A 14,151-nucleotide genomic window follows, 5' to 3' on the forward strand; every position below is an offset into this window, starting at 1 on the left:
TCTCCTATTTCTGACTTTAGGATATCTCAACTTTGCTGCGCCATTCTTACCCAAACCAACCAGCCAAAAACTAAGCATTTGTTCCTAATGCCTTTCCGTGTAACTTATTCTCTCCCTAATTTTATTTTGCTATCATTCTTCCAATTTCTAAGGCAGGAGCCCTTTTCCTTCCAATTAATGAAAATATTAAATCATTCAGTAGTCCCCGTGAAGCACTTCCTTCATTGATATTAATCATTTAGGATGTTTGTCATCTGTATGAGAAGATAAGTACAAGTAGCTGCAAAGTCAGGATGACTGTGGAAGCACGGTGGTGAAAGAAGTCATGGATCGTGACTGAGGTTAGGGTGTTGGAATAAAAGAGAACTGCAAAGAGAAATATACTGTTGGTGAAATCTTGAAAGATTCATAGGTTTTTGTAACCAAAGAAATTTTGGAAAAGAGGTGTTAGGCTGAGGGGCTATCTTAGTAAACTAAATACTCCATTAAAATAAGTAGGAAACTAGGTCATTTTAAAAGAATGGCTTCAAACATTTCTTTTCTTATGGGTCATCAAAAAGTATTCTAAAAACCTTTGTACCTGCTTATGTATTTTTTTTCATTTTGTTATTACTCAAATGAATTTATCACATCTGTAGTTGTATAATGATCATAACAATCTGATTTCAAAGGATTTCCATCCCACAGCCCAAGCACATCCCCCCACCCCCCAAACTGTCTCCTCCGGAGACCGTAAGTTTTTCAATGTCTGTGAGTCAGCATCTGTTCTGCAAAGAAGTTCCGTCTGTCCTTTTTTCAGATTCCACATGTCAGTGAAAGCATTGGATGTTGGTGTCTCATTGTATGGCTGACTTCACTTAGCATGATAGTTTCTAGGTCCATCCATGTTGCAAAAAATGCTGGTATTTTGTTCTTTTTAATGGCTGAGTAATATTCCATTGTGTATATGTACCACATCTTCTGGATCCACTCCTCTGTCGATGGACATTTGGGTTGTTTCCATGTCTTGGCTATTGTAAATAGTGCTGCAATGAACATTGGAGTACATGTGTCTTTGCAAGTCGTGGTTTTCTCTGGGTAGATGCCTAGGAGTGGGATTGCTGGATCAAAGGGTAGTTCTATTTTTAGTTTTCTGAGGCATCTCCATACTGCTTTCCACAGTGGTTGTACCAATTTACAATCCCACCAACAGTGTACTGGTGTTCCTTTTTCTCCACACCTTCTCCAGCACTTCTTGTTTGTAGACTTTTTGATGATGGCCATCCTGGCTGGTGTAAGGTAGTACCTCAGAGTGGTTTTGATTTGCATTTCTCAAACCATGAGTGACGCTGAACATCTTTTCATGTATTTTTCGGCCATCTGTATGTCTTCCTTGCAGAATTGTCTGTTTATATCTTCTGTCCATTTTTCGATGGGGTTGTTTGTTTTTTTGGTATGGAGCCGCAGAAGGTGTTTATAAATTTTGGAGATGAATCCCTTGTCAGTTGATTCACTTGCAAAGATTTTCTCCCATTCTGTTGGTTGTCTTTTTGTGTTGTTTAGGGTTTCCTTTGCTGTGCAGAAACTTTGAAGTTTGAGTAGGTCCCATTTGTTTATTTTTGTTTTTATTGCCAATACTCTGATAGGTGGATCTGAGAAGATGTTGCTGTCGTTTATGTCAGAGAGTGTTTAGCCTGTGTTTTCCTCTAGGAGTTTTCTAGTGTCTGGTCTTCTATCTAGGTCTTTAATCCATTTGGAGTTTATTTTTGTGTATGGTGTTAGGGAGTGTTCTCATTTCATTCTTTTCCATGTGGCCGTCCAGTTTTCCCAGCACCACTTATTGAACAAGCTGTCCTTTCTCCATTGTATATTCTTGCCTCCTTTGTCATAGATGAGTTGGCTGAAAGTGCATGGGTTTAATTCTGGGCTTTCTATCCTGTTCCACTGATCTGTATTTCTGTCTTTGTGCCAGTACCATGCGGTTTTGACGACTGTTGCTTTGTAGTATAGTCTGAAGTCCAGGAGCCTGAGTCCTCCAGCTCCATTTTTCTTTTTCAGGATGTCTTTGGATATTCTGGGTCTTTTGTGCTTCCAAACAAACTTTAAAATATTTTGTTCGAGTTCTGTGAAAAATGTCCGTGGTAATTTGATAGGGATTGCATTGAATCTGTAGATTGCCTTAGGTAGTATAGTCATTTTGATAGTATTAACTCTTCCATTCCATGAGCATGGTATATCTTTCCATCTCTTTGTGTCATCTTTGATTTCTTTCATCAGTGGCTTGTAGTTTTCAGAGTACAGGTCTTTTGTCTCTTTAGGTAGGTTTACTCCTAGGCATTTTATTCTTTCGGATGCGATGGTAAATGGGATTTCTTTCCTAATTTCCTTTTCTGCTTTTTCGTTGTTAGTATATAGAAACGCTGTCGATTTCTGTGTATTGATTTTGTATCCTGCAACTTTGCCAAATTTGTGGATAAGCTCTAACAGTTTTCTGGTGGAGTCTTTAGGATTCTCTAGGTATAGTATCATGTCATCTGCAAATAGCAATAGTTTTACTTCCTCCTTTCCAATTTAGGTTCCTTTTATTTCTTTTACTTCTCTGATTGCTGTGGCTAGGACTTCCAGAACTATGTTGAAGAGTAGTGGCAAGAGCGGACATCCTTGTCTTGTTCCTGATCTCAGCTATAGTTCTTTCAGCTTTTCACCATTGAGAATGATGTTTGCTGTGGTTTTGTCATATATGGCCTTTATCATGCTGAGGTAGGTTCCCATTATGCCCACTTTCTGAAGGGTTTTTATCAGAAATGGGTGTTGAATTTTGTCAAAGGCTTTTTCCATGTCTATTGAGAGGATCATATGGTTTTTATTCTTCAGTTTGTTAATGTGGTGTATCACACTGATGGATTTGCCGATATTGAAGAACTCTTGCATCCCTGGGATAAATCCCACTTGATCATGATGTACAATCCTTTTAATGTATTGTTGGATGCGGTTTGCTAGTATTTTGTTGAGGTTTTTGCATCAATGTTCATCAGTGATATTGGCCTATAGTTTTCTTTTTTTGTGGAGTCTTTATCTAGTTTTGGTACCAGGGTGATGGTGGCCTCATAGAATGAGTTTGGGAGTATCCCTTCTTCTGCAATTATTTGAGATAGTTTCAGAAGGATAGGTGTTAGCTCTTCCCTAAATGTTTGATAGAATTCACCTGTGAAGCCATCTGGTCCTGAACTTTTGTTTGTTGGAAGTTTTTTAATCACAGTTTCAATTTCAGTTCTTGTGATAGGTCCATTTATCTTTTCTATTTCTTCTTGGTTTAGTCTTGGAAAATTGTACTTTTCTAAGAATTTGTCCATTTCTTCTAGGTTTTCCATTTTATTGGCATATAGTTGCATATAGTAGTCTCTTATGATCCTTTGTATTTCTGTTGTGTCCGTTGTTACTTCTCCTTTTTCATTTCTAATTTTATTGATTTGAGTCCACTCTCTTTTTTGCTTGATAAGTCTGGCTAGGGGTTTATCAATTTTGTTGATCTTTTCAAAGAACCAGATTTTCATTTCATTGATCTTTTCTATGGTTTTCTTTGTTTCTATTTCATTGATTTCTGCTCTAATCTTTATGATTTCTTTCCTTCTACTAACTTTAGGTCTTGTCTGTTCTTCTCTCTCCAGCTGCTTTAGATGTAAAGTTAGCTTGTTTATTTGGGCTTTTTCTTGTTTCCTGAGGTGGGCTTGTATTGCTATAAACTTTCCTCTTAGAATGGCTTTTGCTGCATCCCATAGGTTTTGGAGTGTCATATCTTCATTGTCATTTGCTGGTAGGTATTTTTTAATTTCCTCTTTGATTTCTTCAGTGATCCATTGGTTGTTTAGTAGCATGTTGTTGAGTCTCCATGTGTTTGTGTATTTTGCAATTTTTTTCTTGTTGTTGATTTCCAGTCGTATAGCATTGTGGTCAGAAAAGATGCTGGATATAATTTCAATTTTCTTAAAGTTACTGAGGTTGGATTTGTAGCCCAGGATGTGATCAATCTTCGAGAATGTTCTGTGTGCACTTGACAAGATTGTGTATTCTGTTGCTTTTGGATGGAATATCCTATAAATATCTATTAAGTCCATCTGTTTTAATGTGTCTTTCAGGGCCTGTGTTTCCTTTTTGATTTTCTGTCTGGTTGATCTGTCCATTGCTGTAAGTGGGGTGTTAAAGTCCCCCACTATGATTGTGTTATTGTCGATTTCTCCTTTTAAGGTTGTTAGCAGTTGCCTTATATATTGTGGTGAAGCTGTGTTGGGTGCATAGATATTTAAAATTGTTATAACATCTTCTTGGATTGATCCTTTGATCATTATGTAATGTCCTTCTTTGTCCCTTAAAATGTTCTTCATTGTAAAGTCTATTTTGTCTGGTATGAGTATTGCTACTCCAGCTTTCTTTTGATCCCCGTTTGCATGAAATGTTTTCTTCCATCCTCTCACTTTCAATTTGTATGTGTCCCTAGAAGTGAAGTGGATCTCTTGAAGACAGCATATATATGGGTCTTGTTTTTGTATCCTTTCAGCCAGTCTATGTCTTTTGGTTGGGGTGTTCAGTCCATTAACACTTAAGGTAATTATTGATATGTATGTTCTTATTGCCATTTTTTAAATTACTTTGGATTTGTTTTTGCTGCTTTTTTTCCTTTCTTTCTTTTCTTGTTCTTTTCTGCCATAGAAGTTCCTTTAGTATTTGTTGTAAGGTTGGTTTAGTGTTGCTGAATTCTCTCAGCTTTTGCTTATCTGAGAAGGTTTTGATTTCTCCTTCAAATCTGAATGAGAGCCTTGCTGGGCAGAGTAATCTTGGTTGGAGGTTTTTTCCTTTCATCACATTGAGTATATCATGCCACTCCCTTCTTGCCTGCAGAGTTTCTGTTGAAAAATCTGCCGATAGCCTTATCGGGCTTCCCTTGTATGTTATTTGTTTCTTTTCCCTAGCTGCTTTCAAGATTTTCTCTTTGTCTTTAATTTTGGTCAGTTTGATTAGTATGTGTCTCGGGGTGTTCCTCCTTGGGTTTATTTTGTATGGTACTCGTTGTGCTTCCTGGATTTGAGTGAGTGATTCCTTCCCCAGGTATATGTATTTTTAAGTTGACAGCTAGAACTATTTTGTCAGAAGTTTAAAGTTTTATAATGTTGTCCTGTACTAAAAATATTGATATTTGAAAAGAAAGCTGTCACTCATTTAAATATATGCTTTAGTACTAAATATAATTTGATATTTACATATCAAAAATGGTTGTTTGCCATTTTAAAAATACATAATTTGGACTTCCCATTGTGGCTTATCAGTAAAAAACCCAACTAGTATTGTTTGCCATTTTAAAAATACATAATTTGGACTTCCCATTGTGGCTTATCAGTAAAAAACCCAACTAGTATCCATGAAGACTCGGGTTCAATCCCTGGCCTCACTCAGTGGATTAAGGATCAGACATTACTGTAAGCGGCTGTGTAGGTGCTAGCTGCAGCTCTGATTTGAACCCTAGCCTGGGAACGTCCACATGCCACAGGTGCAGCCCTGAAAAAAAGACAAAAAAAAAAAAAAAACAAAAAAACAGAGTCTTCTTTAGCAATAGTATATTTTACAATATTCCTTGTTTTCTTTGAATGATTACACTTTTTCTTCAGAATTATACACCAATGTCATGTATTTTTATACTTAAAAGTCTTTTATTGGTCCCCCCTTCATAATTATTTATGATGAAAATAAGTATGTATTTTTTTTTTTTTTTTTTGTCTTTTTGCTATTTCTTGGGCCGCTCCCACGGCATATGGAGGTTCCCAGGCTAGGGGTCGAATCGGAGCTGTAGCCGCCGGCCTACGCCAGAGCCACAGCAATGCGGGATCTGAGCCGCGTCTGCAGCCTACACCACAGCTCACGGCAACGCCAGATCGTTAACCCACTGAGCAAGGACAGGGACTGAACCCGCAACTTCATGGTTCCTAGTCGGATTCGTTAACCACTGCGCCACGACAGGAACTCCCCAAGTATGTATTTTTAAAGTTCTTGATTATAATGCTTTATATGTTTAAAGCATTCTCCTGCACTGTTATCATTATAATTATTAGTAGTAAAACCTTTATCCAACAAGATAAATATTCTGTAAAATTTGATCTATGCTTGCTAAACATAAAAAATAAAATGTTACTAAAATAAATTATTTAATGAGATTGATTTTTTAAATTTTGGTTCACAAATTGGTAGGTGATTATTACTTATTGTTTGAATTAAACAAAATTCAGCAGCCATTTTATTCCTTTTTTTAAATTGTAAGAGCTAAGTTGTAAGCCTCCACAAAACAAAACAAAAAAATCACAGTGATTTATCTTCAGAAATTCATCCTCTCTTTTTAATTTTTTTATTTGTTTTTTGTCTTTTTGCCATTTCTTGGGCAGCTCCCACGGCATATGAAAGTTCCCAGGCTAGGGGTCCAATTGGAGCTGTAGCTGCCAGCCTACGCCAGAGCCACAAAAACGTGGGATCCGAGCCGTGTCTACAGCCTACACCACAGCTCAAAGCAACGCCACCGAGCAAGGCCAGAGACTGAACCCAAAACCTCATGGTTCCTAGTCGGATTCGTTAACCACTGCGCCACGACAGGAATGCCTATCCTCTCTTTTTTTATTCTCTCTCTGTTAATAAACCTATTAAATGCCAGTCTAATTTTGGTGGAAGCATAAATTAGAAACTGAGTTGCAAAATAATTTATTTCAATGTCATTAGGGTCATTCACTTTATACCAACACAATATTTCAAATTTTCCCTTTATTTTTCTCCCAGAAGATTTTCCTCCCTATGGCAGAGTATTCTAGTAATACTTGGAATGTGTGAGAAGGATAGTTTCCTTTTGGAAAGTAGGAGGATCATTATTTTTGAAAGGCAGATTGGGGATGGAGAAGTTGAAGACTTTGGGATTTTCTCAGAAAATCTGTATTAGAAGAATATTTATGGATTGTTATGATTCATTCATTCATTCAAAGTATAAATATTAAATATTCACCATGTTCCAGACAGTAGGGATACAAATGCAAACAAAACAGGTTTTCTTAGAACTATCCCTCTGGTCATGTATCTCTTTAAAATCTTTGGGTTCCCCAAGAGTATGCATACTGTAGCTTAGAGGCTGCTATGGTGAGACATCGCATGCTTAGGCAAGACTAAGAAATGACTTTCCTGTGAGTTCCCAGAGAACCCTAAGTATTGCGCCAAGTCGGTTGGATTTTACTGTGCTTGGATGATTGTGAATTATTAAAATATTTTGAAAAGTAAATTGTTACTATCAGTTTGGTAATGGGGGATATATACAGAATATAGTTTAAAGGCAAGAAAACTTTGTTAGAGGCTCTTTTTAGCTAGTAGTGACAAACTGCCTCCGTTTCTCTTTCTTTCTTTCTACAACGTCATCTAGGCTTCAGCTTCACATTTCCCTTGCTGCTAGTCCACAGACATGTAAATTCATGCCTTGGTTACTGTGGGAGGTGGTATTCCTGATAACTGGGGCATCCCCTTCCTCCCTTTTCCATGGTTCATCCTCAAGACCATGACGAGATAAGTTTTTAATGGGTTTACATCCAGTCCCTCCCTAGCTTAATAGGGCTATTTTTTTTTCTTGTTTTATTAAAGCTATCTACTTTTTCTGGCTTTTAACACTGGACCATATCTCTTCTGTTCAGCTGGATCTTCACGTCTCTTCAAGTCTTAATCTCTGGCCATTGCTCAGCTTTTAAATCCAAGCTTGGACTCCCATCTTGGTCTACTTGGCTTATCCATGTGTGATCGGTCTTCAAAATCCCCTCTGACTGTCGTGTTACCTTCCATATCTCCTGTTTATTGCTGGTTTCTAGTCTTGTATAAAAGTAGTGCTTTCATATTTACCGAGTACTTCTTCTGTAATAATTAGGTTATACGCAACTTGAAGGTCTCAGCAATGCCTTGATTTTTTCAACTTTCACAGCCTAGCACAGTAATGAAGACATTACAGGCAATTAATTAACATTTGAGAAAATTGTCTTAAGTCATATCCTCTATTTCTTTAAATTCTTTCTCAGGGTCTTTGTTATAATACCTTTGGTATAAGGAAATAATTAAATTTTAGGCTCTAATGAGAAAACTATGATATTTTATGAGGACAAAGAATTTGGAGAGTGGCTGTTCATTGTTCCAGTTGTTACTGCTGTCTGGAAAGCTTAGCCCTGGGGGAAAAACTTGGGCATTAGATGAGAAAGAAACCAGAGGACATGTCAGAGTGATACATTTAAAGGCTATGGAACCTCAAGATCAGGAGAGAATTTGGTAACACAGAACAACACTGTGGTGGTACATGAGCTTAAAAAAAGAACAAGCTGGAGGGAGAAGTTTTGCCAGTCAGAAAGGTGAGGAATCTGTATTGTCAAAGTGTACATCCTAACAGGTAGAGGACACTGGTGAGAAGAGTGACAACAGGCAACATTCAGAAAGATGGTGAGGAGGTGGTTAATACCCCTCCTCCTCTATATTGAGCCTTTTCTCCTTTTATAAGGAAAGGTGAGGACTTGTTCTGTTTATCATGTGTGTGCACAACCCTGGAAGCTAAAGCTAGATTAAAGCTATTCCAGAAGTGTTTAAAGTACAGAATGACTGAGAGGGCTATGGATAGATTTATGGATAGATGTCAATACAGAAGTTATATACATCAGGCCTCAGCTGACTTTTTTTCTTCTATGCAAATATTGAACCGGCCCCTTAAATTCCATCCCCCTGACCTCCTCCAGGCTAGTGTTACTTAATAGAATGCAGAGACTCACAGCTAATTTGAGGTGAAAAAAATGTAATGATAAATTAGCATTACAAGATACCCACCTGAAAGTTGACTCCCTTTCTTGCTATCTAGACACAGTGTATGTATTGTCATTATTTCTTCCACAAAATTTTCAACTAATTTAAACCAGGGTCAATTTGTGTTAATTAGTGCCACAGAAAAAGATAACATTACACAGTCAATTCTTACCAGGAATGAGCTGATCATTTCTGGAGTTCCCAGAGTCTAGTAGGTTAAATTTGATTGTGGCCCCATTAATCCAAATGTCAGCCAGTGATACTTATTCATAGGAGCATGAGTTGTTATGTCTGGTCTTGTTAAAATAATATTGTGTGCATTTATTCTTCCAACAGTATATGTTAGTTTTATGTGGTTCTGGGGTAATATCAATACGCATTTCTAAAATTTTACAGGTGAAATTTTCTCCCAAAAATGCTACCTCCTAAAAGCATGAACCTATTTAAATTGTAAGCTATTTGCCAACTGAACATGGTAGAGGCACACATTCATACAGAACAACCTGGTGATTCTCATTCTCATGTTAGGTCAGACTCTCACGTGGTGTAACACAGCTCCCCCGCCTGTTGACCTCAGAGTGGAAGCACCTCTGCCATCATTGAAGCTGAAAAACCCTGCAAGGGGGAAGGTGTAGGAGGACAGATTAAAAGGTGCAGGGTAGCAGTTCATACCTAGTTTGATGTAGCCACCTTTAGGTGAAAGACAAAAGGAAATTTTCTTTTCTGCCACATACTTTCTTTTTTTTTTTTTTTTTTTTGTCTTTTTGTCTTTTTGCCTTTTCTAGGGCTGCACCCACAGCATATGGAGGTTCCCGGGCTAGGGGTCCAATCGGAGCTGTAGCCGCTGGCCTACACCACAGCCACAACAACGTGGAATCTGAGCCACATCTGCGACCTACACCACAGCTCATGGCAACGCCAGATCCTTAACCCACTGAGCAAGGCCAGGGATCAATCCTGCAACCTCATGATTCCTAGTCGGATTCGTTAACCACTGAGCCACAACGGGAACTCTTCTGCCACTTACTTTCAGTTTTCACTTATCAAACTAAAAAGGGAATTTAGGAGAGAGAGCTGAGCTTACCATATCAATTTAGGTATTATCTTTCACAAATCTTTTTATAATCATCCACTCTCTGCTGACTTCTTAGCATCTATCAGAGTATTACCCACCATGTCCCTCTCATAAGGCATTAGGTGATTGTGGTTTCTACAACTATTAAATGAAGCATGTTGTAAGAGACTGTGATTAGAAAATGCAGATTGTGTGTTCTCTGCATCCAGAATTGAGAATCAGCAAAGCCATTGCCACAGTGCTGTGCCTCGGGGAAAGGCCCCTTACATCCCCACCTACAGCACTGTGCATGCCCTGCCCTGGAGTGTCCTTTTGTCTCCTCTGCAAGCTCGTTAGAATTTAGATCCTGGATTCTTCACCTTTAACTTTCTTTGTGTCTCAGTATGACCTAAATCACTTTGTCACTTGATAGAAAAGTAATCAGAAGCTCTCATATTAAGGCTGAATTCTCCTAAATAACCTGTTGAAAAGATACATTGATTCTAATTTTCTTCTTTCCTACCTCTTATGTGCTTGACTATAATAATCCCAAAGGTAGATGGGGAACACATGACAACATTAATTTATCACAGCTAGGTATATGAAATGAATTCTTGACTCCAGATTTGCGATAAAGCAACACTGCTAGAATTAAAGATTATAAGTACAAATAAAATATTACTTAATACAAATCCAAAAATATGAAGTAGAATGTACACTTAAACTAAAAATTTTAATTAAATATTTTTTATAAAATATCTTTTGCTTTTAGTGACTAGTTTCCATTAATTACATAGTTCTCTAGGCAGTTTGAGTCAGGAAGATTTTTGTCTTGCTCTCCAAATGGCATTTCCTCCCAGACTTCAAAACAACATATATTCACTCCACGGATGTGTCATCAATCTGTAACGTGCGAATGGACAATATTCTTTCCTATACTTGACCAAATGTTTCATTTCCTGAAAATCAGATTACTTAAATGCAACAAACAGATGGCCAGAAAGTCCTGTAGTAGCTAACTCTGCCATGAAATTTATTATGTGAATTCCTGAGGTAGGCCTGAGAAGTTGGCAAAAATTCTCTCTAAACAGTACTATGCCATAGTTGATGTTGTAGTCACCAAACCATTTTTAAATTAACCCAGTTACTTTAGACTTTAGAAGGAAAATGTTGAAAAGCAGAAAATTAAAATTGTGAACAATTCACATCAACTGCTTTGGTTAAAGCTTATCTTAGAGTTGACCTTAAGATATTAAAAAGAATATGAATTATAGGTGATAGACAATAGTAGCTTTAATTTTTTTCTCCCCGGTCTTCAAATATTATCTTCTCAGGAGTTCCCATTGTGTCTCAGGGGTTAAGAACCCAACATATTATGTGAGGATGTGGGTTCCATACCTGGCCTATCTCCGTGAATTAAGGATCCAGTGTTGCCCCAAGCTGTGGTATAGGTCACAGGTGCTGCTCCAACTTGACCCCTAGCCCCAGGAACTTCCATATGCTGCATGTGTTGCCCTAAAGAGAAAAAAAAAATTATCTTCTCTAGGCTGTGTAAGTACTTCTCATCAGTATAGTATAGAGAATTTGGATAATGAAGGCATGATTCTTCATATTCTGTTTTCTTTTGCTACTGTCAAATGTAAAAACAAGTTTGGTCATTTGGTTCAATGCAAAAAAAAAAAAATACGGCTCTTGAGTAAGCATCTTTGATGGCCTTGTCTCAACTATACATAACAAACTAAAAAAATCAACTTATTATATATTACCTATACAGGAGAATTAAGTTATTTTCCTATTGAAAAGATTTTCAGCTACCATTCAGTGTATTCTTTTTTAAATTTTTTTATTACAGTGGATTTACAACTCAGTGTATTCTTTAGCAAACCCATAAACTATAAAGGTTTTGGTAAAAGAGCAAGGGTCCAGTGCAATGAATGTGTAAGTTTAAACTTTTTAGACATACTTGTTTACCAATTGTGTTTAATGACCTTTAGTTCAGTGAATTCATTGAATATACTTTTTAAAGAAAAAAATGTACCTAACTGTATTCAAAGTCCTTTATAGGAAAACAGCAAAATTTTCCCTCATCCTTTTCATAAAGATGCTATTAGAGGACGTTCGTACAGGCCTTCAGAGTTTATAGTGAACATGGTACAAAATCATTGACAGTAAACAATCTCATTAACCCAGTCCATACGTGTTAGCCTAAAACATTCTGGGAATCCACCAATTAAATAAGCACATATTAAAGTCCGACCTTCTGTATAGGGGCACCTCAAGTCACATTGTAGAATGGTGAAAACGAAAAAGGAATATATCAAGTGAAGGACTTCAGTACCTCTAAGAGTTCGCATGCTTAGAAGAATACAAGTAGAGGCCCATGAACGTTGACACTGCATACATAATTTGGATAATTTAGATGGGAGAATTTACTGGTCATCTTCTGACTCCCTCTTCTCCCCTATCCTTCCTACAGTAAGACAAGGGCAGTAGGAGCAGCAGGCTGAGCCACTCCAGCACCACTTTTGTCCTCCTATACCCTCCTTGGGTCCTGGGGGTCTCTCTCCCTTAATATACACTCCAAGCTTTCTTTGTCTACACACAGAGGCCTGCTTACTTTTGCTGCCTACTTCTGTTGGTCTGCTTTTTTCCTGTCCATTGTTCCTACTCCCCACCCAGACAAGGCCTTAGCCAGTTATGGAAGCCAAATTCCCCAGTATACTGTTAGGTGCTTAAAATTGGAATCAATAGAAAAAAGAATCTGTTAAAGAAGATACTCAGAAGAGGAAGGTATATTTATCACATCTCATAGTGGACTTGCCCAGGAGCATCATAACTCAGGCAGGATTTTGATGTCATCCTTTGAGCTTCTGCTCTGATCGTTGATTTAAAAGAGCACAGCTGAGATGCCTGTGATCTGTCCACTTGGTGCAGCTCCTCTTTCAGGGAAGGGGATACGTATGCATCTCTCAGACCACATTCAGAAACTTGCTATTGAAGTTCCCGTCGTGGCGCAGTGGTTAACGAATCCGACAAGGAACCATGAGGTTGCGGGTTCAGTCCCTGCCCTTTCTCAGTGGGTTAACGATCCGGCGTTGCCGTGAGCTGTGGTGTGGGTCACAGACGCAGCTCAGATCTGGTGTTGCTGTGGCTTTGGCGTAGGCCAGTGGCGACAGCTCCGATTGGACCCCTAGCCTGGGAACCTCCATATGCCACGGGAGTGGCCCAAGAAATAGCAAGAAGACAAAAAAAAAAAAGAAAAAAGAAAAAGAAAGAAACTTGCTGTTGCATGAACACATTATGCTGCATGATTGGGTGCTAAGGCTTCAGAATCAAAAAGACCCAGTAGATGTCTGGGGTGGAGATCAAAATTGCCAGAGCGGTGTAAGGACACCCTGAGAGACAGGTCTTCACTGTGGGAGCTACTGCCAGCCATAGCTCTGTATGGAGTTGATGCCAGACTCTCAGAGCCCACAAGTAGCACAGAGGACGTGAGAGTGCACATTCACTCCCAGCCCCCACCTCTACTACTCGCCACCCAACATCTGTGAGGTCCAAGCAGTTGGCCATTTCACGTCTCCAATAATTTGTGAAAATTTCATGTTTTGAATAATTTTATCACTCATTGAGTTTTTTTTCCCCCTAAAGTAAAGGATTTAATTTCTTCTCTCTGTTCAGCTGTTAGTACATTTAAGTTAGTCTCTGTTTTTTATTCTGGTAGTTTTTATTCATGATGATATTTTCCCTTTTTTTCATTGACGTATAAGTGGGATATATAATAATTCTTTTAATGTTAGGATTTTTTGTTGTCATATGCAGGAAAAAAATGATAAAGATCAAATGATCAAAGGCTTTTGTTGATGACCCCAGACCAACATTCAGACTTAAGCATCATTACAAGGGCCCGTCTAATGTAAAGAGTTATTTTACTTGACATGTGTGAAATTAACATGTCAAGCCAAATGCAGCCTATCATTATCCGCTATTACGTTATTGTGGAAATATTTATTGAGTGCTGAGAATCATCCACATAGCGTGGTGTCCTGAACAAAACAGAGGCTCAATTTTGTTGTTGTTGTTGTTGTTTTTATGGAGATCTTTATGTGAAAGCTTCCGTAGCAAACTACAGTAGCCTCCAATAGCAGAGCAATTTGAAAAGGTTTTGACTAATGTGCTTTATCAGTGCAGTCAGAAGCACTACATGAGCTTATTTCATTTTGTCTACATTAAATTTCTACCAAGTGTATAGAGATGGCTTAGTATGCTTGTTT

General features: G+C 38.0%; 1 protein-coding gene across 2 annotated transcripts in view; it reads left to right on the forward strand.

Moving 5' to 3' along the window:
* Positions 1–14,151, forward strand: part of PRKD1 (protein kinase D1) — a 344,632-nt gene that overhangs the window by 304,826 nt on the left and 25,655 nt on the right. The gene's annotated exons all lie outside the window — the stretch shown is intronic.

Source organism: Sus scrofa, chromosome 7 (assembly GCF_000003025.6).
Source record: "Sus scrofa isolate TJ Tabasco breed Duroc chromosome 7, Sscrofa11.1, whole genome shotgun sequence".
Classification (NCBI taxonomy): Eukaryota; Metazoa; Chordata; class Mammalia; order Artiodactyla; family Suidae; genus Sus; species Sus scrofa.